General features: G+C 39.1%; 1 pseudogene; it reads left to right on the plus strand.

Moving 5' to 3' along the window:
- The first annotated feature begins 3,906 nt into the window (after nt 1-3,906).
- The window catches only part of LOC143019798 (putative E3 ubiquitin-protein ligase HERC1), a 245,512-nt pseudogene continuing 222,772 nt past the window's right edge, over nt 3,907-26,646 (plus strand).

Below are 26,646 nucleotides of genomic sequence, written 5' to 3' on the forward strand. Positions count from 1 at the left end.
TGGCTGGGCAGACTGTGCCTTCCTGGACCTACAAAAGGCTTTTGATAAAGTACCGCACAAAAAACTACTAAGACAAATTGAATCAATAGGTGGAATACAGGGAAAATTATTGGAATGGATGAAAAACTTCAGGAAAGGAAGAAAAATGAGAGTGGTACTTAGAGAAAAGAACTCAATTGGGTAAACATGTTAACTGGAGTCCCCCAAGGCTCCGTGTTGGCTCCGACAATGTTTGCTGTTTATATAGACGACATGGATGAAGGAAGTAAATGTTATATAAACTTCTTTGCAGATGATGCGAAACTATTGAAGAGAGTAACTAAAGAAGATTGCAAATCTTTTCAAGAAGACCTGGACAAAGTCTGGAAATGGAGTAAAAAGAACGAATTGAATTTCAACATTGAAAATGTAGTATAATGGAATTTTGAAAAAAAAAAGTAAAAATAGGATATTCGGTCAATGCAAAATTGGAACAAAGGAAGCTACAAAAGTAAACTCAGAAAGAGGTTGGAGAAACCTACAATTCAATAAGATCAATAAACGTGGCCTTTGACTACATGGACGAGGAAATGGTAAATAGAATACTAGTTACACTGATAAGACCAAAATTAGAATATGCAGCGTCACTATGTACACCTAGTACAATAAAAAAAACACACATAAAAAACTAGAAATAATTAAAAAAACATTGACAAGATGGCATCAACACTTAGGAAGTTGACATACGAACAAAGATTGGACAAACTAAACTTACTAATTCTGGAACAAAGAAGAGAAAGAGGCAATTTGATAACCATCTACAGAATTATGAAAGGGATGTAAATCCTTGATAGGGATGATCTACTTAAATGGGACAGAAGAAACACGAGAAGAAACTCAATTAAGAAGGACAGTTACAGAAGAGAGGTGGCTGCCAGGATGTGTGTTGCGTGGAAACTGAAGAGTATCTAGATTTCGGTAGCTGTCGAACAAGGTCCTCCAAAATATAGCCAAATTATACCACATCAACAGGTTATACGTCACACCCTACCACCCACAAGGAAACGGACTTCTAGTGAGAACAAACAGAAAAATCCTCGAAGTCCTCCGTCCCCTGAAAGAATGCCTTTGCGACACATGGGAAGATTGGCTCCCACAAGTATAAGCCAGCATAGATAGTTCTATAAACTCAGCAACGAAGAACTCCCCCCACTTTGTACTCTTCGGCCAACCTCTCCGTATGCCTTATGACATACTGGAAAAACCCCCACCCCCCTTTACACCATAGAAGATTACGCAAAACGCGTAAAACTTGCCATGCTCTTTATTCCAGATGACAGGGGTCACCTCTCGCCGGGAGGGAGGTATTATGTAACCATAATCCTACATATTACAACACCTACGGAAAACTACACCGCAACATACATACGAACATACATACACATACCACTAACCTCTTCCTTTACGTGACCAAACCGTGAAATGCCCCTTATTCCTAAGAACATCTTTTACTCATACACAATATATCATGTGATTTAGATTAAAAACCATAATATATGAATAACCAGAAATAACTATGCATTCTAACTATGACAATTGTTGTAAAATAAAATAATATCCAAAACTTGTATCACAAAAAAAGTAAATTATCTATAACCTATATAAACTGTCCAAAATGTCAACTTTTTCAGATGCATTCCACCAAGAGAGAAGAGTTGTCAGTCTTTAGGTGGAAAGCAGACCGGGAAGGTCTGCTGGTGTAATTTAGACTAATAGACTTTTTCAAGAGGTCTTGTGGTCTTTGATTTATCCACCTAAGGAAGAATTTGCAGTGGTGCGAGAGATGAATGCAAGGGTAGTGGGTAGGGGGTTGGAGATGATTAAAGAAAATGGAGAAAAGCGGGAAATAAGCCAGTTGTTGTTTGCTGACGGCACTGCTTGTAGCAGGATCAGAGGAGGGATTGAGGAAGTTAGTGACAGAATTTGAGAAGGTGTGTGAAAGAAGGAAGCTGAAAATAAATGTGGGCAAAAGTAAGGTGATAAGATGTACAAGGGGAGAGAATGGCAGCAGGCTGGAAGTGACTGGAGGAAGTGGATAGTTTTAGATACTTGGGTGCGAATGTGGCAGGGAAGGGAGGAATGGGGGTGGAGGTAGAATGTAGATTGAGAGAAGCGAGTAAATGTATTGGTGGAATGAAAAGTGTAATGAGAAATAGACATTTGGGAAAGGATGCTAAGAGGAGGTTATATGAAGGAGTCATTGTGCCGATAGCGCTGTATGGGGTAGAAACATGGAACATAAGAGAGGAAGAGAGAAGGAGTTTTGAATGTGTTTGAGATTAAATGTCTGAGAAGTATGATAGGGGTTACTAGGCTAGATAGAGTGAGAAATGAGGAGGTGAGGGGTAGAGCAGTGGTGGAAAGGGAGCTGGGAGATAGGGTTGATGAAAGAGTATTAGGATGGTTTGGACACATGGAAAGAATGAGTGAGGAAAATTAGTAAAAGAGGTGTGGAAGGAGTGAATATGAAGGGGCGTCCTAGGATGAGATGGGTGGATGGGGTATAAGGGGCATTATGAAAGAAAGGAATGTCTGTTGAGGAAGGACGGGAGATGACAGAAGATTGGGGTGAATGGAGAAGGGTTGTGTATGGATGATGCTGTGATGCATGAAGGGGTTAGGGATGGAGGGTGAGGAAATATGTATGAGAAATAAATTGACGCAGCCCGAAGGGATTTCTCCCCGTCTTCTCCTTTTCTACATGAGGGGACGGAGAGGGGGGGTCGCCGATTTAATGAAGCGGCCTTGCTGTGGATGTGCTGTGTCTTGCGGCATTGCTTCTGACCCAGAGCAATGGACAGGATGCAGGGATGACCCGTCATCCCAGAGGTGGCAAGGTGAGAGGGAGGGAGAAGGGTGGAGGGGAGTGGAGTATATAGGGGATGGAATGGGTGGGAGTGGTTTCTATGCCTTGTCTTTTGGCTACCTCCCGTGTAAAGGGGAAAGAAGCCTTTGGTATATGTATGTATGTACATAGTATATTGCACATGTATCTTGTTCAATGTATCCTTGTACCGTGCCCACCTTGGAACACGAAAGTGCATCCAAATCCAATAAATCTTCTTCACTCGATGTGAAGTCACTTTCGTATTGCGTACTGGCCATGCTGAAGAATGTAAACAACAGCTGTTACGTCATCAGCATGCCCTAGCGGTGGAAAAAGTAACTACGTCATTGAAAAGTTCGTCTGCTACCAGGCTCTTTTAAGATCATGCTATTTGGATAAAATCAAGAATATAAAATGCTATAGACGTGCATTTTAGTGTTCTAACTTGTTCTAAGTTATATTTTCATACATGAAATAAAGAAATCCAAAACCTTCTCGGCTGACCTTTAAGAAGTCGTGGGAACAAATTAAGAAACACAACATATCTAAAGGATGCCAAGAAATACAGTTTTCCATATAGATGCGTAAATACGTGGAGTGACTTAGGTGATATAGATTCAACTCGAACAATAGCCTACATGAGTTAAAACCTAAATGTGATAACAGGTAATCAAAAATATAGATTTAATTTGAATTATATATGAATTTGAGGCTGAGTGTGATGAAAAATTAGAGAATAAGAGACGGGATTCAACGAGCGTTGCTCCTTTCCTGTATACTACAATTAAGTAATTACAAGGGCACATTACAATTATTGTCAACTATCAAAACATGACACAGAAGTCCTCGATGGGGATTAAAGCTGCCGATTATTGATTTGAAAAATCAACAACTCCATCTAAATGTTGTTGAGAAATCTATCTGCAGCCCAAAAAATATTGGATATCCATTTAATATAAACATATGTGCAATTTTCACGATTAAGTCATATCACAAAGAAGGCCAGTAATATTAAATGACCAAAAGAATTTCGTCTGCTCTTTTGTTTATGATTACTGTTGTTGTCATGTCTCAGCTGTCGCTGGTGAAAGTTCAGTTAGGTGTTGTAGACATTGATGTAGAAAAAAATTGAAAATGGTTGTAGAATTATTTTATTATTACGTTATGGTTTAAAGAAATGAATCATGTAAAGTGAACGTGAAAGAGGTTGGAAACTTAATTATCTCGACATAGTCTTGCAAATTGCAAAACAAGAAATCGTGATTGATGAGTTGACTTAAATTTCATTTCGGTAAGTATACAATATTCCTAACTAATACTGTGGAAATGGGAACTGTTATGTTTCGACCCTTAAAACCGGTAGATATATATGAAAGTAACATTTTACGTGGAGTACTTGTAGTATTTATTAATTCCAAATGAGGTAGTAAAGTACAGGTAGTATAAAAGGTACAGACTACAGGTTTAATGAATTGAAGTTTATAGGTATTTTGATTTGAAGAGACAAGAGTTCACATGTATATTTCTACACATTCTATACCTGGCATGTTGGTCTCATGGGGTCTCACCTGGTGGGCTTCAATGCTCCAACCATCAGAGGCAGAGGCAGGGGAACTGCTGCAATGGTGCACTACCTCGTCCTCTCATTGAAAAAAAAAAACAAAAAAAAACAGAGGCCTACCACATATTTTGTAACTTTGTCAGTATTCTTTTAAGAAGTGCACACCTATGTGATATAGCATTAGAAAATTAGATATTAATTTTGTAAATTATAATGGACCTAATATATCAATAACAGAAAACATTGCGAAAAGCGATAAACACAGAGTTGTGGCATTGCTAAATATAGGTTAAGTTAGGTAAGTAGGTAAGGTTAGAATAGATCAATTTATTGTACTTAATTTCTTTGACCTCCACATCTATCAAAACAGAGATGGCATCTCAAGCAGTCGCCTATGTTCATTTGTCACTGCGTATTGCTTTTAGTAACCTTTTCTGTCATTGTTTTCTGTCAAGAACAATATACATTGATGTATTATAATTTACAAAACTAATATTTAATTTTCTATTGCTATATTATGTAGGTGTGCACTTCTAATTTTTTTTTTCTTTTCTTTTCAAGATCAATTCACCTGATCAATTACACAGATTTTTCTTAGATGAAAATTTTTCACAAATATGTAGGGGTCACTCACTTGAATTGTCTAAACATACACACTGGAGAACAAACTTGAAAGGTAACTGGTTTGCCATGAGAGTGGTAAACTTTTGGAATGCACTCCCAGAGAGTGTAGTGACTGTGCCCTCATTAACCTCCTTTAAAATTCGCTATGACAGACACATAAGACTGATCCAATTACTGGCTAACAAGTCCTAGAGGTAGGGATCATGACAAGAAGCTTTGCTTCTTATTTCCTCACTGTTTCTTGATTAGATAGGCAAATTAATAGTATATACTTGTGCAAATTCATTGCCAAGAAAATCTGAAAGAGAGCACTTAAATGTACAGGTGATAGACATCCTGTCACATGACAGACTTAGGATTAAGGTTGTGGGAGACACATGGATTGCTGCTAAACATAAAGTGGCTTTTCACTGTATGGATGAAGAGATGATAAAAAAAAACTTAGAAATTCTCATTCATCCAAGAATAGAAGATATGTCAGTGGTATTTTCCCCACACAGAATGAAGGATGTAATCCAGTTTGAGAAAATACAAGGAGCAGCAACAAAACTGGTCTCCAGCCTGGCAGATAAAGCATATAAGGAGAGACGAAAAGCTTTGCATCTGCCAACTTTGAAAGATTAAAGAGAAAGGGGTGACTTGGTTATGATATTCAGGTTGCTAAACACTATACCCTACTGAGATTTTTTTTTTTATTAAGAATAAGAGAATTTTAAGAGGTCATGAGAACTAATTGAGATACTAAATGTCTAAATGATGTGAGGAAACCCAGTTTTCCATACAGATGCATAGATATTTGAAATATTTTAGAAGTTAAAGTAGCCAAAGCTGGAACAGTATCTTATTCTTAATAAAGATAAAATCTGTCATTTCCCGAGATGGGGCGGGCCGGTGGTAAATTGGTTACATCATCGCTTGGCAGGTGGACGATCATCGTTGAGCCGTGGACGATCATCGTTGAGCCGTGGACGATCATCGTTGAGACGTGGACGATCATCGTTGGGCCGTGGACGATCATCGTTTAGCCGTGGACGATCATCGTTTAGCCGTGGACGATGATCGTTGGGCCATGAACGATGATCGTTGGGCCATGGACGATCATTATTGAGTCATAGACGTTGTTTAGTCAAAAATGATTATTGTTGAGCCGTGGAGGTCATCGTTGAGCTGAGGACGATCATCGTTGAGCCGTGGACGATCATCGTTGAGCCGTGGATGATCATCGTTCAGCCGTGGACGATCATCGTTAAGCCGTGGACGATCATCCTTGAGTCAAGAACGATCATCGTTGAACCATGAACGATCATCGTTTGGCCGTGGACGATCATCGTTGAGCCATGGATGATCATCGTTGAGCCGTGGACGATCATCGTTGATCCGTGGATGATCATCGTTGAGCAATGGACAATCATCGTTGAGCAATGGACGATCATCGTTGAGCCGTGGACGATCATCGTTGAGCCATGGACGATCATCGTTGAGCCAAGGACGATCATCGTTGAGCCATGGACGATCATCGTTGAGCCATGGACGATCATCGTTGAGCCATGGACGATCATCGTTGGGCCATGGACGATCATCGTTAAGCTGTAGATGAGGAACGTTGAGCAATGGACAATTATTGTTGAGCAATAGACGATCTATCTATATATCAAGAGCTTTTCCCCCTTATAAGGGAGGTAGCTAAGTCAGAGGCATGTACCTATTCTTACTCCCCTCCACCACCCTTTCCACACCTCCCATCTAAGCTCCTCATGGATGACAGGTCATCCGTGCATCCACCAAGTGCCTGGGTCAAATACAATGCAGTAAGACACAGTACATCCACAGCAAAGCTGCTTCACTTAATAAGGAACCTTCTCTCTCCGTCCCCTCATGCAGAAAAAGAGATGATGGGAGAGAAATCCCTTTAGGCTGCATCAAAATATCATTCACACATAAGCACCCTCTACCCTCCCATCCCCTATACCTCCCTCCCTTGCATAAAAGTGTCATCCATACACAATCATTCTCCACTCATCCTTATCTCCTGCCTTCTTCTTGTCTTGTTCAACAGACATTCCCCTCTTTGTAACCCAAGGTTATTGTTGTGGTTACAGAAGATGGACTTATGTGGGCAAGATAAACTCCAAAGGGGGAGTTTTCTTCTATTTATTAACAACAATCTGGAGTTATTAACAACAGAGTATATATGGGCTCTTTGGGAAAAATACACCTTTGTCTAGCAGGCACTCGACCTGCCCAGCTCTCCTCTCTTGGTTACATTATCATTGGTTAATATAGGGTGTTAGTGGTTTGTTGTAAGTAAAGGTGTTAGTCTTGCTATTCTATGCATTGTGGTAGTTTCTATATATTGGGGTTAGTCATATAGTTGGTGGGTATGGTTAGATATGTTATATATATATATATTAGCATATGGGTAATATAATAGGGGTAGGTATAATAAAGGGGGTTTAATGGGTTTGTCTGGTGACATTAAGCATCTTCATGTGGCGATATCTTGTTTGTCTGAATTCTGCTGCATTAGGTTTCTATGGTAAGATATTTGTTCTGGGAAAGCGAAGTCAGCAAGAGGGGAGTCTCGCTGAATGCGAGTGCTCTGTCTCATGCATGTGGATCATGTGTGTGGTAGGTGATGGTTAGTAATGGTTAATCTTTCTCAATGCCCCCTTCACTCCATCCATCCTTCTCATCCTCAGTCATCCCCTCAAGTTCACTTCTCCACCTCTGCCTTCCATACCTCTTTTACTAATCTTTCATCACTGGGCTTAGGGGACAAGCTGTCAGAAGTGATGCATACTTTGTGTAGTATGCTGCTGGTGTAGTTTTTTGTTGCATTCTTTTAGTGGTGCTTGTGAAATGTAGTGTGAAGGGTGTGTGGTGGTTAGGGTTCTAGGGTAAAGCTTCCATTTTGTTATGAGCCATCATTCTAGTTTGTTCAAGTAGACTTGTGTGTTCTTTGCTGCAACTTTGTATTTACTGTGTTGGGTTATTATTATCAAGTCATCTACATATGAGAGAACATTGGGGTTTAGTTCTGGTTCTTGAGTTTGGAGATCACTCATGAAGAGGTTGAACAGTAATGGTGAGAGTATTGCATCCTGAAGGACTCCATTGTATAGCCTTTTTGTTCCTGAGTTTTGGTTGTTTTGGGTTATTCTGCAATGTCTTTCTGCTATAAAGTTGGTAACTACTTGTCATTGTTATGAATGGGTTTCATTTATCTTTTTGTCAGGGAACCTTGTCAAAAGCCTTGTTTATATCTATGGCAATCATAACTGTTCTTTCTGGTGGGCAAAGTGTTGTTAGAATGGCCTTCCTTGAAACCATGTTGACTAGTATTTTCTTCACCATTTCTTCATCCAGATATGTAAATGCCACTTTGATTGTTCTTCTTAAATTATAAGTTTATCCGAAAATTTTGTTTATATGTTTCTCAGGGGACATATTATTCATAATAATGACTCCCAGGTTCTTCTCATTTTCCACTTTTTTTATTTCTTCTTCTCCCAATTTATATGATCCCACATTATACTACACTTCTTAATATTGAATTCCATCTCCCACTTCCTACTCCATTCCCATACTTTATTGAGATCACTCTGTAGCGACTCACAATCTTCTTCAGTGTTCATTTTTTTTAAACAATTTTGCATCATCCGCAAAGAAGCTCATATAACTTTCAATTCCTTTATCCATATCATTAATATATATAGCAAACATTATTGGGGCCAGAACTGTTCCTTGTGGAACACTACTTATCACTTCATCCCAATTGTAGTGTTTGTCTCTTATCACTACTCTCATTTTTCTTTCATGCAAGAAGTCTTCCATCCACTTCAGCAGTTTGTCCTGTATTCCTCCTGCAGTTTCTAATTTCTTAAGCAACTTCTTATGTGGCACCTTATCAAAAGCTTTTTTCAGGTCTAGAAATGCACAATCAGCCCATCCATCTCTTTCTTGTATTACATCTATTAGCCTTGAATAGAAACACATTAAGTTTGTGATGCATGATCGTCCTTGTCTGAATCCAAATTGCCTTGGATTTAGTATGTTGTTTTTTTCCAAATGCCTTACCCATCTACTTTTGATAATTCTTTCACAAATTTTTGCTATCGTACTTGTTAGAGAGACCGGTCTATAGTTAGTAGGGTCTTCCTTGTTTCCCCCTTTATATATTGGTACTATATTTGCTCTTTTCCAATCTTTTGGAACTTTTCCTTCTTTCAATGAACTGTTTATTAGACTATGTATTTTGTCTGTTAGTTCATTCCTGCATTCTCTCAAAATCCAGTTTGCTATTTCATCTGGTCCATGTGATTTTCTGACATCGAGATTACTCAAGTGATTCATTATTTCATTCCTTGATACTTCTATTTCTTTCATTGGGGGGACTGTCTCCTCCCATTTGATATCTCTAGGTTGCATGTTCTCCCTGGTAAACACTGATTTAAAATGCTTGTTCATAATTTCTGCCATTTCTATTTCCTCTGTGTATTCAACTCCTCCTTGTCGTAGTTTTTCTAATTCTTGTTTGTTTTTCAGTTTGTTGTTTACAAATCTGTAAAATAGTTTTGGTTGATCTTTACATTTTTCTATGACATCTTTTTCATATTTTCTCTTTTCTTCTCTGCACACTAGTACATATTTATTTCTATAGTATATATTTTCCATTTTCAGGTCTTTTGTCTTTTTTCCATTTTATCCAAGCTTTATCCCTTTTGTCTTTTAACTCCCTACATCTTTTGTTGTACCAACACTTTACATATTCTTTTTCTTGCTTTTGTCTTGGAACATACTTTTCCACTCCTTTATAATTTTTGTCAAAATATTCCATTTCTCTTCTACTGTTGTTTCCTCCTTGTGTATTTTTCCCAGTCTGCTTTTTGAAAGAATTCTCTTATTTTATAAAAAAAAAAAAAAAAAATCCATACATCAATCTTCCCTTTCTATATTGTTCATTTTTTTCATGTATTTTTCCTTGTTTAGTTCCAGTTCAACCAATATGTGGTCACTTTTACTTATTGGTGTCTTATATTCAATCTTGTCCACTATTTCAGGTTCTGATGTGATTATTAGGTCCAGTCTCGATGGTTCTTCCTCATTTCTATACCTAGTATTCTCTTGTATCCATTGCATCATTGTATGTTCTATAATCATATCAAGTAGTACATTTCCCCATAGGTCGTCTCCACCCTTCACTGTCATCTCTTCCCAGCAGATTTCTTTACAATTAAAGTCACCCATTATAACTATTCTTCCTCCATCTTATCTAGTGTTATCCTTATGTCCTCTAAAATATTTTTGTGTTCTTCCTGCTCTTCCCCTCCTTGTCCTCCACTTCCATCATAATCGTCTCTACTCTATTCTTTCCATATGTGACATTCCTCACATTTATATCCTTCTTAGTCAGGAACATAACTCCACCCCCCTTGTTTTACTTCTCTGTTTCTAATCCAATAATTATATGCACCATGTCCTACACTGTTGGGTGGTAGTGGACCTTTCAATTTTGTCTCTACAGTTCCCATTTTGTCCAGTTCTTTTCCTTCAGGTAATCATTCAGTTTGGTCAAGCCTGTTATTAAGCCATCTATATTTGTGTAAGACACTTTTAATTTTCTGCAAAATACAACTAGGTAAATACATATACTTGGGGTGGTTGGATGACACAAAGAGGGTCACGAAGTGGAGTAAAGAACAACACTTCACTGAACTATGATGGCTGATTTTGCTCTATCATGTATTATGTAAAGCTACAGCTGTGTATTTTCCTTTTTCTTGTTCTCTTTCACCCTGAATGTGGATAACCACAGAAAACACAATCAAGCTTATTCATGGTCAAATTTCTCTCTCTCTCTCTCTCTCTCTCTCTCTCTCTCTCTCTCTCTCTCTCTCTCTCTCTCTCTCTCTCTCTCTCTCTCTCTCTCTCTGTGAAAAAGGATTAGTTCATAAAATGAGGGTGGGACATGATCAAGTCTTACATGTGATCAATTATTTCTCTCTCTACATGAATAAATGTGAAAAAAGAAGTAATACACACAAATGCACCATCTGTTATCACCAGCTGCCTGATATATGATAACCCAACACAAAATGATGGTGAGGCACAATCTAACTGATTTACATGATTGGTGGGAACAGGAATCTTGGATGAAGTAATAGAACCTCAAGGAAATTATATTGAATCTCTATGTAGAGTCAATACAGAATATGGGATCACTCAGCTACAACTACAAACTAAATATAATCAGGATGCTGACATTGGTGTCCTCGTATACCCACTTGTGCCTCAGGATACTGATGTTGGTGTCCTGGTTTGCTAAGGGTTAAATGGAACCAATAGTGGCAGGTGTTGCAGTTGATGGATGTATGTGCATAGTTAATGGGTTTAGTGCATGTAGAGTAAGTGTAAGTGCCTAGGTTGGTTTCTATGTTGTCGGCTAATAGAAGTGGGAGGGCAGGTATTGGTGTACTGACCTTCTTGTGTGAAAAAACAGGAATATAGGAAAGGGAAGTAGTTGGGAGTACTGTGTGAAAGTGTGAAGGATGACTCTGGCTCAGACTGGAGACAGAGTGATGGCCCCTTGAGGCTGCACTTCCTTAAGGAGATGGGGAATTTTGTGTTCATTTGGTATCCTTGTTAGGTTTCATGGAGTCTGCTGTCCTTCCTTGGGGGGGGGTGTCATCCTTTCTTAGTCATTTCAACATATGATGCAACTGCTTGTAAGTTGGGCACTGCAGCACCCCCTGAAAGATTGATATGGAAGCACCACAGGACTTGGTACTTTTACCAGTAATGTTCTTATCAGTGGAAAAATGAATGGAATAAGTAGCTACACAAACTTATTTGCTGATCATGAAAAAATCTTTGGGATTGCAATTTGCTTCAGAAAGATCTAGATAAGATTTATGAATGGAGCCAGAAGTGGAAGATAAAATTCAAGGGAGAAGACTGCAGGAGACCATAAGGCTTTCACTAGGTAGTTCCATGAAATATAAAGTCTTTGAAATTAGCCAAAGAACAAAAAGATCATCAGGGAGTTGTAAAATGCAAGAGGAAGTAATCACAAAAGGAAAGGAGGAAAATTTTTTTTTAGTTCATTGATGGGCTGTTGCTGGAAAATCATATAAATGGAATAACAGGAGAGACATAAATTATTAACATAAGAGAAGATGAGATGGGACAAAAGAACAATAAGTTATAGTAAAAAATTAAAGACAGATCCAAATTCCCCCAGATACAGTTACCCCACAGAAGACATTGAGCACCTTATCCTACACTGCTTCATTCTTGTCCTACATAGACAATTCAGTATTGGACAACCCTCCAAAAGGACAGCTTCCCCTTGATGGTGTTCAGGTGGTGGTTGTTGATCCACCAATAGACAAATCTGCCCTCCTTACTATCAGATCTTTAATGTAGGCTAAAGGTCATGTGAATACCAAAAGTGAGCCCACAATTTTTTGTTTCTTTTCAAGTGGAAGGGATTGGCCATTCAGGTTTACTGTTAGAGGTTTGATATGTGGATGTCTGGAGAAAGTATTGTTTTTTATATTTTATGAGGGGAGGCCTTCTTAAAACTTACTTAAAACTAGGATAATGACTAGAATATATGGAATATATATTCTAGTCATTATCCTAGTTTTAAGTATGCTTGGGTGTTCTTAGTCATTATTTTGTAGTTACTATACTGGGTTGTTTGTCTTAACTTTAATCATGGCATTTTACATGTATTTAAGTTATGTGTATATTTGAATGTATAATTTTTGCAGGTGCTATGGAAGGGGTTGTGGCTGCAACAATTCCACCGCTTGCTCCTCCCACTGTGAAACTAAAATGGGCAGACCATTTAACATCTTCATGGTTGTCAGAGGACTGCCAAAACATTGCCTCACGAGATGCAACCTTAGCTCTTTATGATAGACTGTTGGATAGCAAGGTAAATTAAACATCATAGTACAGATCTCTATTTTTAGATATTGTATATGGTATTGAAAATTTGAGTATGATTTTGTATGCATTTTGTGATTTTTTAGTATAGCTTTATGTATAGATTCTGTAATAAAAAGGAGTAGAAATAACAACTCAGATCGGTTACATAAATTTAAACCATTTCCATTATTTTGGGGTCTTATTTTCAGATGATTTAAAGTATGTGGCATTGATCAGGACAGAATTCATATAGGATATTGGGTTATAATTTTCAATCAAAAGAACCTTAAATCTTTCAGCATGTAGTTTTGCCCTCAGCCTGGTTGTTTGGCACTAAAGAAAAAAAAAAAAAAAAGGCTGAATCAAGACATCCTTGTTGGATTTAGTTGGACCTATCCTTTCCTTATTTTTAGTTCTATAAAGATAAAAGAAACCCTTGGGGTTGGATCATGCTTGTCTAGCACCCTTAATTTTGTAGTTAATTTAGCTCTGTGTGTATTCTTTTAAATAAGTCTATGACCATTGTTTGAGAAGTGTTTTGGGGGTAACAAAAGTATAGTGAGGAATGAGATAAGATGGAGAGCTGGAGTGGAAAGGGAGCTGGCAGATAGAGTAGATCTAAGAACACTGGGATGGTTTGGGCATATGGAGACAATGAGTGAAGAAAAACTTGCAAAAAGAATGTAGAAGGTAGAGGTGAATAGAATGAACTTGAGAGGAAGACTGAGAATGGGATGGATGGATGGGGTAAAGGGGGTCTTGGTTAAAAGGGGATGTCTATTTAATAGGGAAGGGAGAGTGTAAGAGATAGGTTTAATTGGAGAATGGTTGTGAATGGGTGATAAATTGACACATCACAAAGGGATTTCTCCTTATCTTCTCTATTTTCCTTCGAGCTGTGACAATTTATTTTTTACACATACTCCCTCACCCCCATCCCCCACCCTCTCCCCCTCATGTATCACAGCAACATCCATACACAACCCTTCTCCATTCACCCCTATATTCTGTCCTTTCCCATCCTTCCTCAACAGACATTCCCCTTTCTCCCCATGCCCCTTTTACCCCATCCATCCATCTCATCCTTGGTTGCCCCCTCATGTTCATTCTTTTCACATCTTCTCTCATTCTTTCCATATGTCCAAACTGTCATCCAGGAGGAGCCAAGATAAGAGAGAGGGAAGGGGTGGATGGGAGTGGAGTATGTTGGGGATGGAATGGGTGGGGGTAGTTTTTATGTCTTTGTTTTTTGGCTACCTCCCTTGTAAGGGAATATGTATATATGTATTCTCTATTTTCTCCCAATTCTATCTCCACAAATATCACAGTGTGAAGATTTACAGTTACAGGAGATTTGGGTGTGAGTTTGCAGATTTGGGATTGTGATAGTGAATTTTCATAAGCAATGCCCAGATCTGATTGGTTGATAAAGTTGTAAGAGAAACACTAGTATAACTAGTTCCATCTGTAAAATGACCTGAAGCCTGATTATAATCTAAAGATTGATCACTTCTTAAAGTTTAGGTTAACCAGCTTTTATTAACAAAATTGTATTGGATTTGGTGTAGGAGGTGGTGGTAGTTGCTGGACCTGGCTGCATTGTTCGAGGAGGTCCTCAGCTGCCAGACTATGAGTATGATCCTCCCTCCCCATCTGACCAACTACTGCATGTCACTGCACTTCTCGCCTCGCAAGCAGCCTTAGCCAGGTATGTTGTAATATTTTATGGTTGGATATTTTTCAGTATTGTGTAGCTATGTTAAATTTTTCATGTATATAATATTTTTTCCCAATCAATATACCATTTGCCACAAAGTAAAGTAGGCATGGGAGAGAGGGTCTCACCATCTTCATTCGTATTTGCCAGCTTTGCTGTTTTTGATAGTACTTCTGCTATCATTTGAGACCTTAGTTTGATTTTTAGTGGCCTATATTGTTTTTCTTTAGAGTACTGTCCCATCCTATGTACCTCTTCAATCTCTTTGTCCATTTCCTGTCCCTCCTCTTGTATCTCTTTCAGAATTGCTTTTGCAATTTCTTTCTCATCTTTTTCTCTTTGATATCTATGTACATTATGTTTTTCTTTAATACCATAAACTACAATGCACTTTTTTTTATCCACTGTGTCTCTGACCCAATTTTTTTTTTCCTCAATTACTTTGATGTGGATTAAAGAGTGTAATGAGGAATAGACATTTGGGAATGGATGCTAAGAGGAGACTGTATGAAGGAGTGATTGTGCCAACAGCACTGTATGGGGCAGAAACGTGGAACATAAGAGAAGAAGAGAGAAGGAGTTTGAATGCGTTTGAGATGAGGTGTCTGAGAAGTATGGTGGGAGTTACTAGGCTGGATAGAGTGAGAAATGAGGAGGTGAGGAGGAGAACAGGGGTAAAAAAGGATTTGGGAGATAGGGTTGATGAAAGAATATTAGGATGGTTTGGACACATGGAAAGAATGAGTGAAGAAAGACTAGTAAAAGAGGTATGGAGGGCAGATGTGGAGGGAGTGAACATGAGGGGACGTCCTAGGATGAGGTGGATGGATGGGGTGAAGGTTGCTTTGGGGAAGAGGGGAATGTCTGTTGAGGAAGGAAGGGAGAGGACGGAAGACAGAGGTGAGTGGAGAATGGTTGTATATGGATGATGTTGTGATTGCATGAGGAGGAATGGGCGGGGGGGTGGGGTAGTATGTGTGAGTAAATTTTGATGCAGCCCGAAGGGATTTCTTCCCGTCCTCTCCTTATATGCAAGGGGGGACGGAGAGGGGGGGTCGCCGATTAAATGAAGCGGCCTTGCTGTGGATGTGCTGTGTCTTGCGACACTGCTTCTGACCCAGGGCGGTGGGCAGGGTGCAGGGATGACCCGTCATCCAGGAGGTGCTCAGATGAGAGGAAGGGTGGGAGGGGTGTGGAGTGTATTTAGGGATGAAATGGGTGGGAGTATTTTTATGCCTTTCCCTTTTTGGCTACCTCCCTTGTAAGGGGGAAAAAGCCTTGGTATATGTATGTATGTATGTAATTACTTTGATTACCATTTCTTTAGCATTTTCTTTCACTTGTTGCTATACTATTTCCTTAAAAGTTATCTTTTGATTTTCTTGTTCCACTTCCATTGATTTTTTGTTTCTTGGAGATCTGTCTCTTTAATAATTTCTCTGACTTTTTTGGTCGCTCTTTGTATTTGTTCTTTCACTTCTTCTTTCAAAGCCTCATTTATGTTTTTATCTTCATTTTTCATTCTTTTGTTTTCACTTCTGACCATGTTTAATTCCTTCTTTAGATCATTAAGCTCCTTGTCTCATCATTAGCCCTTTTAAGTTGAATTCATTATTTCTGTGTACATTCCCCTATATTCAACTTTCAGATCCATTAGTTCCTCTATCAACTCAGCAATATCCTGATTTCTTAGGACATTTTTATACCTAAATTCTCTATCCAATTCCAAACCTCTACCTAATATTCCACCTTATTTTACAAACCCAAAAAATGCATGATTATCCAACCTTTTAGTAGATTTTGGGTATTACCCCCAGTGGAGATTCCATCCAATGCTTACATCCAAACATCTCTTCGTTGGTTCACTTTTTCTTCTTTCTCCTTTATCACTCTCCATTTTGTGTATTTAACACTAATACTGAAACAATTTTGTCATTTTGGTCACTCAATATACACGACTCCTTTCCCGTTCGTAAATACAACTAGTAGTTTCCAAATAGCTTATCGAAAAAGTGCTGCACAGCAGAGCTCTTTTCCATCTGTTCATTCCCGCCTTTGGCTCACGCTCGTGTGTGTGTGAGTCAACTTCAGCTCTATTACTTACACTTTTTCACTCACAATAAGCTGACAACCAGCAACTGCTCCTCTCCCCCTACCATTTTCAGCTGGTGACATAGAAACATTTGCACACTAACAGACACAGGCCAATAATCCTGCATGTTGCAGTCCTGTAAAATAGACAATGAATCTGCCCATTTTTAAAACCGTCAACCACCTCACCTACATCAGGAGGTCTCTGAGGTGTTGACACTTGGTCTCTGGAGTGAAGATCTCTATCAGCTTCATCTGTATTTCTTAAACCTTTTCATACAAGGAGAGTTGCAATTACTCTCCTTTCCCTATCACTTTGAGCCACTGACATAAACAGTCCCACATTGATACAACACAGGCAACAATTCAGAGTGTTTTCCTAGAGAGATCCATGGAAGTTTCTGAGGACTGTTGCCAGCCACTGTGAGGCTGTGGGTTTTCCACTTAGTAAAACTTGAGGCAAAAATTGACAACACTGACAACAGTCCAAAGTTTCTTCCCATTGAGATGTGTGGGAGGGCCCAAGGACCGTTGCCAGTTATTATGAGTTGCTTGTTTTTTGCTAATTGAAATTCAAAGCAGCAATTGATTAATCTCTAGTGCACCACTCATATATAGTAATTATAATTTTCTTTACATTCTTCAAGTTAGGTGTTTTTTCACACAAGAAATATAGTTCCATCTATCTCTTTGTATTGCTTGGAGGCTAAGTTATTAGTGATGGTGTGGTGGCAGCTCTTATGCTTGGCAAGAAATACTGAAGTTTAAAATTGTAATTTTTCTCAATAGGTCAAGTGCAGCCCAGCCCCACTTTTCTGCTCTTCTCCACAAGAGGTTGATTGTTCTTCAGAGAATTTATCATGCAATCACACGCAGTTACCACCATACAAAAGGAGACAATGAACGAGTAAGTAGATGAATGTTTATTGATTTATTTATTTTTTTAGTAAATTTTTGTTTTAGTTCATTGGGTGATAGGGAGAGAATGCCATCACTGTGATCCCATGCATGTTGTAAAATGTGATGAAATGGTACCAAGTGGTCAATGAATCCTTTACCCCAGATCTTTCTTGCAGGAGACCCATGCCTCCTAGGTAATCAGCAACATCCAGATTAGCCCATCATCTATGGAAGAAATATTGTGTTGTCTGGGTATAGCTAGGGTGGGGTAGTATAAAATGAAGTATTTGGTGTCTTCTGTATGATGAGTGTGTCTAGGGCAATTTTTTCTGTGGCCAGGCCTATTTTGTGTTGGTGTTTCAGTGCTGGATGGTGACCTGAATGTAGTCATGCTAGAGTGGTTTTTGCATCTCTTGGGAAGGATTTTTCTGTGGGGTTAATGTCTGGGGGTTTGGTGGAATAAGGAGTTTGGTGCTCAGTCTTGAAGTGCTTATTTTGTGATATGAGTGTGAATGTGTCTTTGTATGGATGTGTTGTGCAATGCTTGTGGTAGATTGTTTTAGGTATTTGAGTAGTATGAAGTCCAGGGTGGTGGTGGCAGGTGATTCATGCCCCTTCTTGAATGTATGTCTCTTTTAGATGATGGGATGACTATGAGTTTCTGTGATTGCAATGTTGTAAGTAGACAAATTAATGAGTGGTAAGAATAAACCTCAGACAGATCCCATTTAGAAGGACAAAGGATAAAATTATTCTACAAATCCCACATGATCACTAAATATAAAGTTGAATAAAAAATCCTTGAACAAATTAAATGTGTGTGAGTGGTCACCAGAGGCAACCATGGTGTAATTGGTAAGCACACCTGCCCAGACAGTGGGAGGTCCCGGTTTCAATTCCTGGGCAGTGCCAGCCTGTTAGTGACACTCCTTATCCAGCATGGCACAGTGAATAGGATCCCAAAGTGGTGCACAATCCTGGGCTGGTGGAGGCTTAGGGAAGGGAGATGTGCAAGTAGTCACTGGAGATGACTGTGGTATAATCAGTAAGCACACCTGCCTGGGCAGTGAGAGGACCTGGGTGGTGCCTTATCCATCAAAATGTCATGAAGAGTCAATCAACCCTCTATACCTTGTGGATTTGTCATCTACTACAAGGACAAGAAGACATTGAATCTCATAATCAAGAACAATTCCACCAGCAAACCTTCTGTGCTACGATGCATTCGTCTCATATTTACCTAAGCTATGTAGAGAAGAAAAGGTAAAGGGTACAGATGGACAGATGTTAATGGAAGTGAAGGCAGTAAGGGGAAGATGGACAGAGTATTTTAGAGACCTGGTGAATGTGGAGGATAGGGAGGGATTGATTGTGGCAATGGGAGGTGCTAAGAAAATGCCAGTGATGGGGAGAGGAAAATGGAAGAGATATGATAAAAGATGAGATACAAAGAGCTTTGAAAATTATGAGAGTTGGTAAGGCTACTGGGTTGGATGGGTGTCATGAGGACTGTCTAATGAAGGGAGGGATGCTGACCCAACCCAATACAATCAAGTGTAATTGTGCACTGCAATATTTTGCTAGTTGTATTATATATTTATGCTCTCAGGCCACTTGTAAAACCAGTTCTGACCTAACTAATAAAGGACAAGGACTTGCTAACTCTCCTCCCATCTTTCTGTAGCCTACACTGCTATGATGATGACCTTACAGAGCTACCAAATGGACACATTTTCCATTGCTGCCACCCTCCCTACCTCTCTCAACAGCCAATAGGGGACATTAAACCAAGTGCAGCATATCGGGAGATGCTGTCTATTGCCCACCTACCACCCAAAACTAACGAAATCAGCAGGATCATCAACAGGATTTCACAGAAGCTGGACCAGGAGGAATGGATTTATGCCTTTGTTTTTTTGCTACCTCCCATATAAGGGGGAAAAAGCCATTGGTATTTGTATGTAATGATGAGTTTTATTTTTATTATAGGGATCAAGTTCTTCTGGAGACCGTAATGTTGGGTTGGAGACACTGGAGTGTCCTAATGCGCCCTCAGCAACTGAAGCTCTTATTGAAATGGGTGTTCGTACTGGTTTATCCCTTATTTTTGCTGTGTTACGGCAGGGATGGACAGAAAAAAGTTAGTATTCAAAGTGTTTGAAAAAGAACATGTTTTTACTAATGTTTTGTGATGAAATATCACCAATGACAGATGTGGAATAGTAATCTTTTTGACATCTGTTTAAAATGTTAGCAATATTTTGCTGAATTACTTTTCAGGCACTTCAGGTACATTATGTACTGAAGTTTTAGAAACAGCTTTAGAGGTTGTGCGAACTCTGCCACCACTTTCTTTGGCAGTGGAGTCTAAACTACCCCGTGTTGGCCTGACATCACTTTCTCAGCTCACAAAATTTCTCTCAGAGAGTTCCATGACATCTTCACCAGCTGATTCAAAAGGTATGTTTATGTTGAGATATATGTAATACATATATTACTGGTAGATGTATATAAGACTTATTGACCCACTGTTGGAGAATGAGATAAGATGGACAGAAAATCTATATATTTTGACCACTATCTGTGGTCCTCTTCAGCAGAATGATACATAGTGTGGAGTGTGAGAATATATATAGCTAAGAGGGGTACATTTGGGGACAGGGAAAAGGGGGGACTCAGGTTATATGTCCTTGATGAAGTTGGGGTGAAGGTTGACTGATGGTGAGGTCAAGTCCATCTCAAAAGCAGCCAGACTTGACCTCACCAAAGCTTTTTGTCACTCTTCTCTCTCTTTCATAAGGCCACTTTGCCTTCCATAGGCAGGAGTCTGAGTAATTCGACGTATGCCATGAGATAGAAATAGGCATAGTCAAAAGCTATATTGGTATGTCCACCATGAAGCTGTGACGTAGGCTATCATACCATCTAACATCAGGTGCATCTAAGAATCACTCCAAAGACACTCACCACACCATCTTACAAAGGGAAACCCTGGTCAACAACACAGAAATTTTAGTCACACACCAAGACCCTAGAAGATTACCTATCCAAGAGGCCCTTTACATATAAGATCTTTCCCCAAATCTTAATATACAAGCCCATGACCTGTAAGCGTTACCCAGCGTTAGGAGGTCTGCCCATTATGGTGCTGGGGCACAAACTGATGACGTCACACACCTCTCAGCCAATGGGAGAACAGACCATACCTAACCCGCAGCAGTCCAGCCAATCACCATCCACCTTTCAGGTATAAAAGTTGCTGATCTTCATGGAGACTTCATTACTTCAGTTGCCTTTCAACTATGCCTATTTCTATCTCATGGCTTTCGACTATGCCTATTTCTCTCTTATGGCATACAGCGAATTACTTGGACTCCTGCCTATGGAAGGCAAAGTCGCCTTACGAAAGAGAGAAAAGATTGACAAAAAACTTTGTCACAAGAAGCTTGCCATTTCATTCAATGAAATATGCTTGAGAGAGAATCTCCTGCCCACTTATATAAAGAATATATATATATATATATATATATATATATATATATATATATATATATATATATATATTTACCTATTTTTATTTAGTTGTATCAAGATGTACATGATGTATCAAGATGTACAAGGGGTGAAAGTGGCAGTAGACTGAAAGTGAGCATAAAGGGAGAGTGACTGGAGGAAGTGGATTGTTTTAGGTACTTGGGTGCAAATGTGGCAGGAAAAGGTGGAGTGAAGGTGGAGGTAGAATGTAGATTGAGAGAAGCAAGTAAATGCCTTGGTGGATTGAAGAGTGTAATGAGGAATAGTCATTTGGGAAAGGATGCTAAGAGGAGACTATATGAAGGAGTGATTGTGCCTACAGCACTGTATGGGGCATAAACATGGAACATAAGAGAGGAAGAGAGAAGGAGTTTGAATGTGTTTGAGATGAGGTGTCTGAGAAGTATGATGGGGGTTACTAGGCTAGATAGAGTGAGAAATGAGGAAGTGAGGAGGAGAACAGGGGTGGAAAGGGAGTTGGGAGATAGGGTTAATGAAAGAGTATTAGGATGGTTTGGACACATGGAAAGAATGAGTGAAGAAAGACTAGTAAAAGAGGTATGGAAGGCAGATGTGGAGGGAGTGAACATGAGAGGACATCCTAGGATGAGGTGGATGGATGGGGTGAAGGGGGCTTTGGGAAAGAGGGGAATGTCTGTTGAGGAAGGACGGGAGATGACAGAAGACAGGGGTGAATGGAGAATGGTTTTATATGGATGATGTTGTGATGCATGAGGTGGAATGGGCGGGGGGATGGGGGATGAGGTAGTATGTTTGAGCAAAATTTGACGCACCCCGAAGGGATTTCTCCCCATCTTCTCCTTTTATGCATGGGGGGACGGAGAGGGGGGGTCGCCGATTTAATGAAGTGGCCTTGCTGTGGATGTGCTGTGTCTTGCGACACTGCTTCTGACCCAGGGCAGTGGACAAGGTGCAGGGATGACCCGTCATCCAGGAGGTGCTAAGATAAGAGGGAGGGTGGAGGGTGTGTGGAGAGTATTTAGGGATGGAATGGGTGGGAATGATTTTATGCCTTTTCCTTTTTGGCTACCTCCCTTGTAAAGGGGAAAAAGTCTTGGTATATGTATGTATGTATGTAGTTGTATCATATGGGAAGGGAAGCTATATTCGTAGTGTCCTTTCTCTGTATCAACCCATATCTAATTTGCTCTTGAAGTTTTGTATTTCTTTGCACATACTGTTGTTTTGTACAGTATGATCCATACATCCACCACTGTGTGGGGAAAGCTGTATTTTTTTTAGGTCTCTCCTATAACTGTTCTTTTTTATTTTCCTTCCATGCCCTCTTGTGTTTCTCTTATCCCAATTTAGTAAGTCATCTCTATTAAGGACTTGCACACCTCATAATTGTGTACATATATATATATATATATATATATATATATATATATATATATATATATAATATATATATATATATATATATATATATATATATATATATATATATATATATATATACACACATATACATATATAGTCTACATTGGGTTTGGAGGTGTTGAGATAAAATTGTGGTTTGTTTTCTTTAACCTTTCCATGTAAACTAAACAATGTCACATCTCAAATAATTTCATGTGGAAAACACTGGCAGTTGCCTGTGGTGCTATTTACATATAGATTTAAATGGTGACTTGCCAAATGAGAAATTGTATAATTTAGTTCCTTACTATCTACTGCTTAATCTATTTCTGCAATGTACAATACATGAACTGAATATGGACACTCAGTATTCATGCAATATTGGATGCAGGTGTTCTTCTGCACTCTCCCTAATAACCAGTGAGGTCTGATATAATAGGAGGTCCCACTGGAGTATTCTGGAGAGATTGTGGTCTGACATCTTGTAGCTAAAATGTGTACATGAGTGCGTGTGCATGCTGGACATATAAGGGATTGAATATTTCATTCAGTCATCTTGTAACAGATGCTTGGCTCAGCTACCTCTCACTGATCACAGTGAGGTTGATATTCAAGGAAGATAAAAAGTAATACAAGAATTTGGACATAAAGATAGATACAATGTTTGAGCAATGGTGGTATCGGGAAATACTAATGATTAAAATAAAATTTACATAATTCTAAGAACATGTGGAAGTAGATATTATGTCCGTTCACCTAGGCAAAATGTACTCTTATGAAACTGTGACTCAACTGCAAAGATTGTAATGTGGGAGAGGAATAGGAGGAAGCAGTGGAGAGGATAAGTGATGGTCCTCTATTGTAGGGGTAGTATAGACTGGTGGAGGAACAGTCTTTATGTCGAGGCCATGGGGAACTCTTTTAATATGATCTTTGTGCAATACAGTCTCTGTAAGATCATGCAACCTGAGTGCTTTGACTTTGATATTTGACTCGTGTCCAGTGATACGATAGGGTCCAGAGAATTTAGGGGAGAGCTTCGAGGTGGGGGTGTGGTTGAGGGTGTAAACAATATCTCTAAGTTCAAAGGTACAAACTCTGGCTGAATTGTTATGTAGACAGACCAGTTTGTTCTTAGATGAAGAGTATTATGGATTCTTTTGAAAAGATTATTGAAATTTGCTACTTTGACCTTGACATAATCATTGAAATTGTAAATGGAAGGTAATTTTGAAACAAGAAGGTCATATGGGAGTCTTTCATCCAAGCCAAAGAGGACAAAATGGGGTGATTCCATTATTGACATATTGGTGTCTAGCAGTTTACACACAATCAAAGTCAGGCTAATTGGTCTGTAGTCGCCTGGTTGTGATTTGTTCCCGTTCTTGAATATTGGTGTTATGTTAGCACATTTCTAATCTGATGGGACTTTATCAAGTGTTACAGATTTGTTGAAGAGGATGCACAAAGGTTTACTGATTTGATTTTTGACTTCTTGCAGAATTGTAGGTGAAATTTTGTCAGGTCCTGGGGCTTTATTTATTTTGAGCTTATCAATCACTTGTATGACATCACTTTCAGTAATTATGAGTTGATTTAAAATGTTTTGGGATATTTTATGTTCTTGTGGCTGATACACTGAGCAATCATCGTCTGTGAAGACATATGCAAAAAATTTATTAAGGATTGAGGCCATCTCATTTTCATCATCCATATGTTTACCTTCATCATCATTTAGTGGTCCAATGCCGCAGGTAAGCATTTTCTTTGAAATGTTTGAGTGTGTATATAACAGCTAAAGCTTCTATGTCTGTGACTGAGTAATTTTGTTCATGTTGAGTGTGTGGTTAGTATAGGCAGTTGGTCTGAGTTTTGTGTCATGTTGCATGAGGACTACACCAAGTCCAGTGTAGGATGCATCTGTGTATATTGTGAAAGGAACCTTGTGGTTTGGGAAGGTAAGGACAAGTGCCATGGTTAAGGCTCTCTTTAAGTCATTAAAGGCTTTCTCTTGGTGAGGTGTCCAAATGAAGGGGGTGACTTTCTTAACCCCTTCAATATGGGCCAAAATCTCGCAGGCAGCATTAGCTGCCGACGTGCAATGTTGCGTCATAATACTCACATTATAAAAAATAAAGTTACCGCTGTATTGCTCGTTCTCTTTCACCCGTGAATTTTGATAACCATAGAAAATATTATGAAGCCAGTTTACAGAGCATGGGGGTCACGCAGGTACAACTACAATATATATAATCAAGACGCTGACATCGGCATCCTCGCGTACCCACTTGCTCCTCATGATGCCTACGTAGGCATCATCATATCAAAGGGGTTAAGTAGTGAAGTTAAAGATGTTACTACACCAGCATAACCTTAATGTAATGCCTGTAAAATCATGATAGATCAAGGAATGAACTTATGTGATCAACAGAGGTAGGGTGTGGAAAATCAGTGACTGCCTTGACTTTGTCCTCCGAGGTTAAAATTCCTTGTGAGTGAAGGGCATGCCCTTAGAAGTATGTTTCTGAAGGAAAGAGCACTTCTTAAGCTTCAGTTTGAGGCCTGCTTTTGCTAGTCATGAAAAGACAGTGTGAAGAGTGTGTAAGTGTTCACTAATGAATTTGGAAACAAGGATCACGTCATTGAGGTACATACAGACTGAATGACCTATAAGACCTGTAAGGACTGTGTGCATAAGTCATGTGGACACTGAAGGAGCTGAAATGAGACCCATGGCTAGTTGTTTGAAGTGATAATGTCTGGTAGGGATACTAAAGCCTGTCAGAGGCCTATCATCTGGAGCAAGGGGAATCTGGAAATATCCAGACATAAGGTCCAAGATCGTGACAGAGTGCAAGAAGTCCTGTAATACAGGGATGAGGTGTCTACCTAATATTGTGAGTTTATTGAATCCCCAGAAATCTACTACTAGGCAGAAGGAACCATCATGTTTAGGGACAACAGAGGGAAATTCCATTCACTGATTGATGGTTCAATGAGGTCTTGTGCAATCATAACTTGAACAAGGTTATCTACAATCATGCATTGTGTTTGATTCTATATGCAGAAATGTGATGTGGTTTAGAGCAGCGTTTTTCAAACTGGGTCCCGACCCATCAGTGAGTAGTGTGAAAAATAAATTGGGTCGCAAAAAGTGAGAGCAAGGCAGAGGAGGAGGAAGAGATGATAATGAAAAATGAACATTTCCTGAAATATCTCTCTTATTTCTTTCTTTCCCTCTCCCTTTCCCCTTCTTTTCCCCTTCTCTCTCTCTTTCTCTCTCTCTCTCTCTCTCTCTCTCTCTCTCTCTCTCTCTCTCTCTCTCTCTCTATATATATATATATATATGAATGTAAGTATAAGGTTGTCCCAATATTGGAGCAACCTTATTCGATGAGTAACGATTAAATGGCTAGTTGTCGACAGTTATGTACTATATTTTTTAATCTTTCCTTGTCTTTACTAATTTCATAATCTTACCTTTTATATTTTTCTCAGTCTTTACTAATTATTTAGTGAACTCAGACTTATTCTCTGCACTTTTACATATTGTATTATATCTAGTTTTTTATATAATTATGTGTATATATATATATATATATATATATATATATATATATATATATGTGTGTGTGTGTGTATGTGTGTGTGTGTTTTATATATAAACACACACGCGCGTACGTCGGATTCACAGCGAAGATTGGAACTCCGGAAAAGAAGTGCAATTTTCGTGGATCTCAATGACGAGGGAGTGCCTTTGTTGTATTATTGGGGAAAGGGAAAACTCGTGGTGTAGTAGAAAGGTGAAGAAAAAGGAGAAAGAGAAGGATTACTGAGGAAAATGGAAGGAAATGAAGAAGGGGACGAAGGGGACCCAGATGGTAGGAGGGGCGTAAACAAACGGGGGGCATAGCACACAGACGAGGAAGAACAAGGAAGCAGAGGTGTCAAAAGCAGAAATATAGATAATAGCAGCTCAATGGAACCAGAAGATAACTGCTTTTATGGATTTAATGAGGGAGGAGGTGACAACCT

Source organism: Oratosquilla oratoria, chromosome 38 (genome assembly GCF_046742065.1).
Source record: "Oratosquilla oratoria isolate Oo_2021 chromosome 38, ASM4674206v1, whole genome shotgun sequence".
In the NCBI taxonomy this organism is placed as follows: Eukaryota; Metazoa; Arthropoda; class Malacostraca; order Stomatopoda; family Squillidae; genus Oratosquilla; species Oratosquilla oratoria.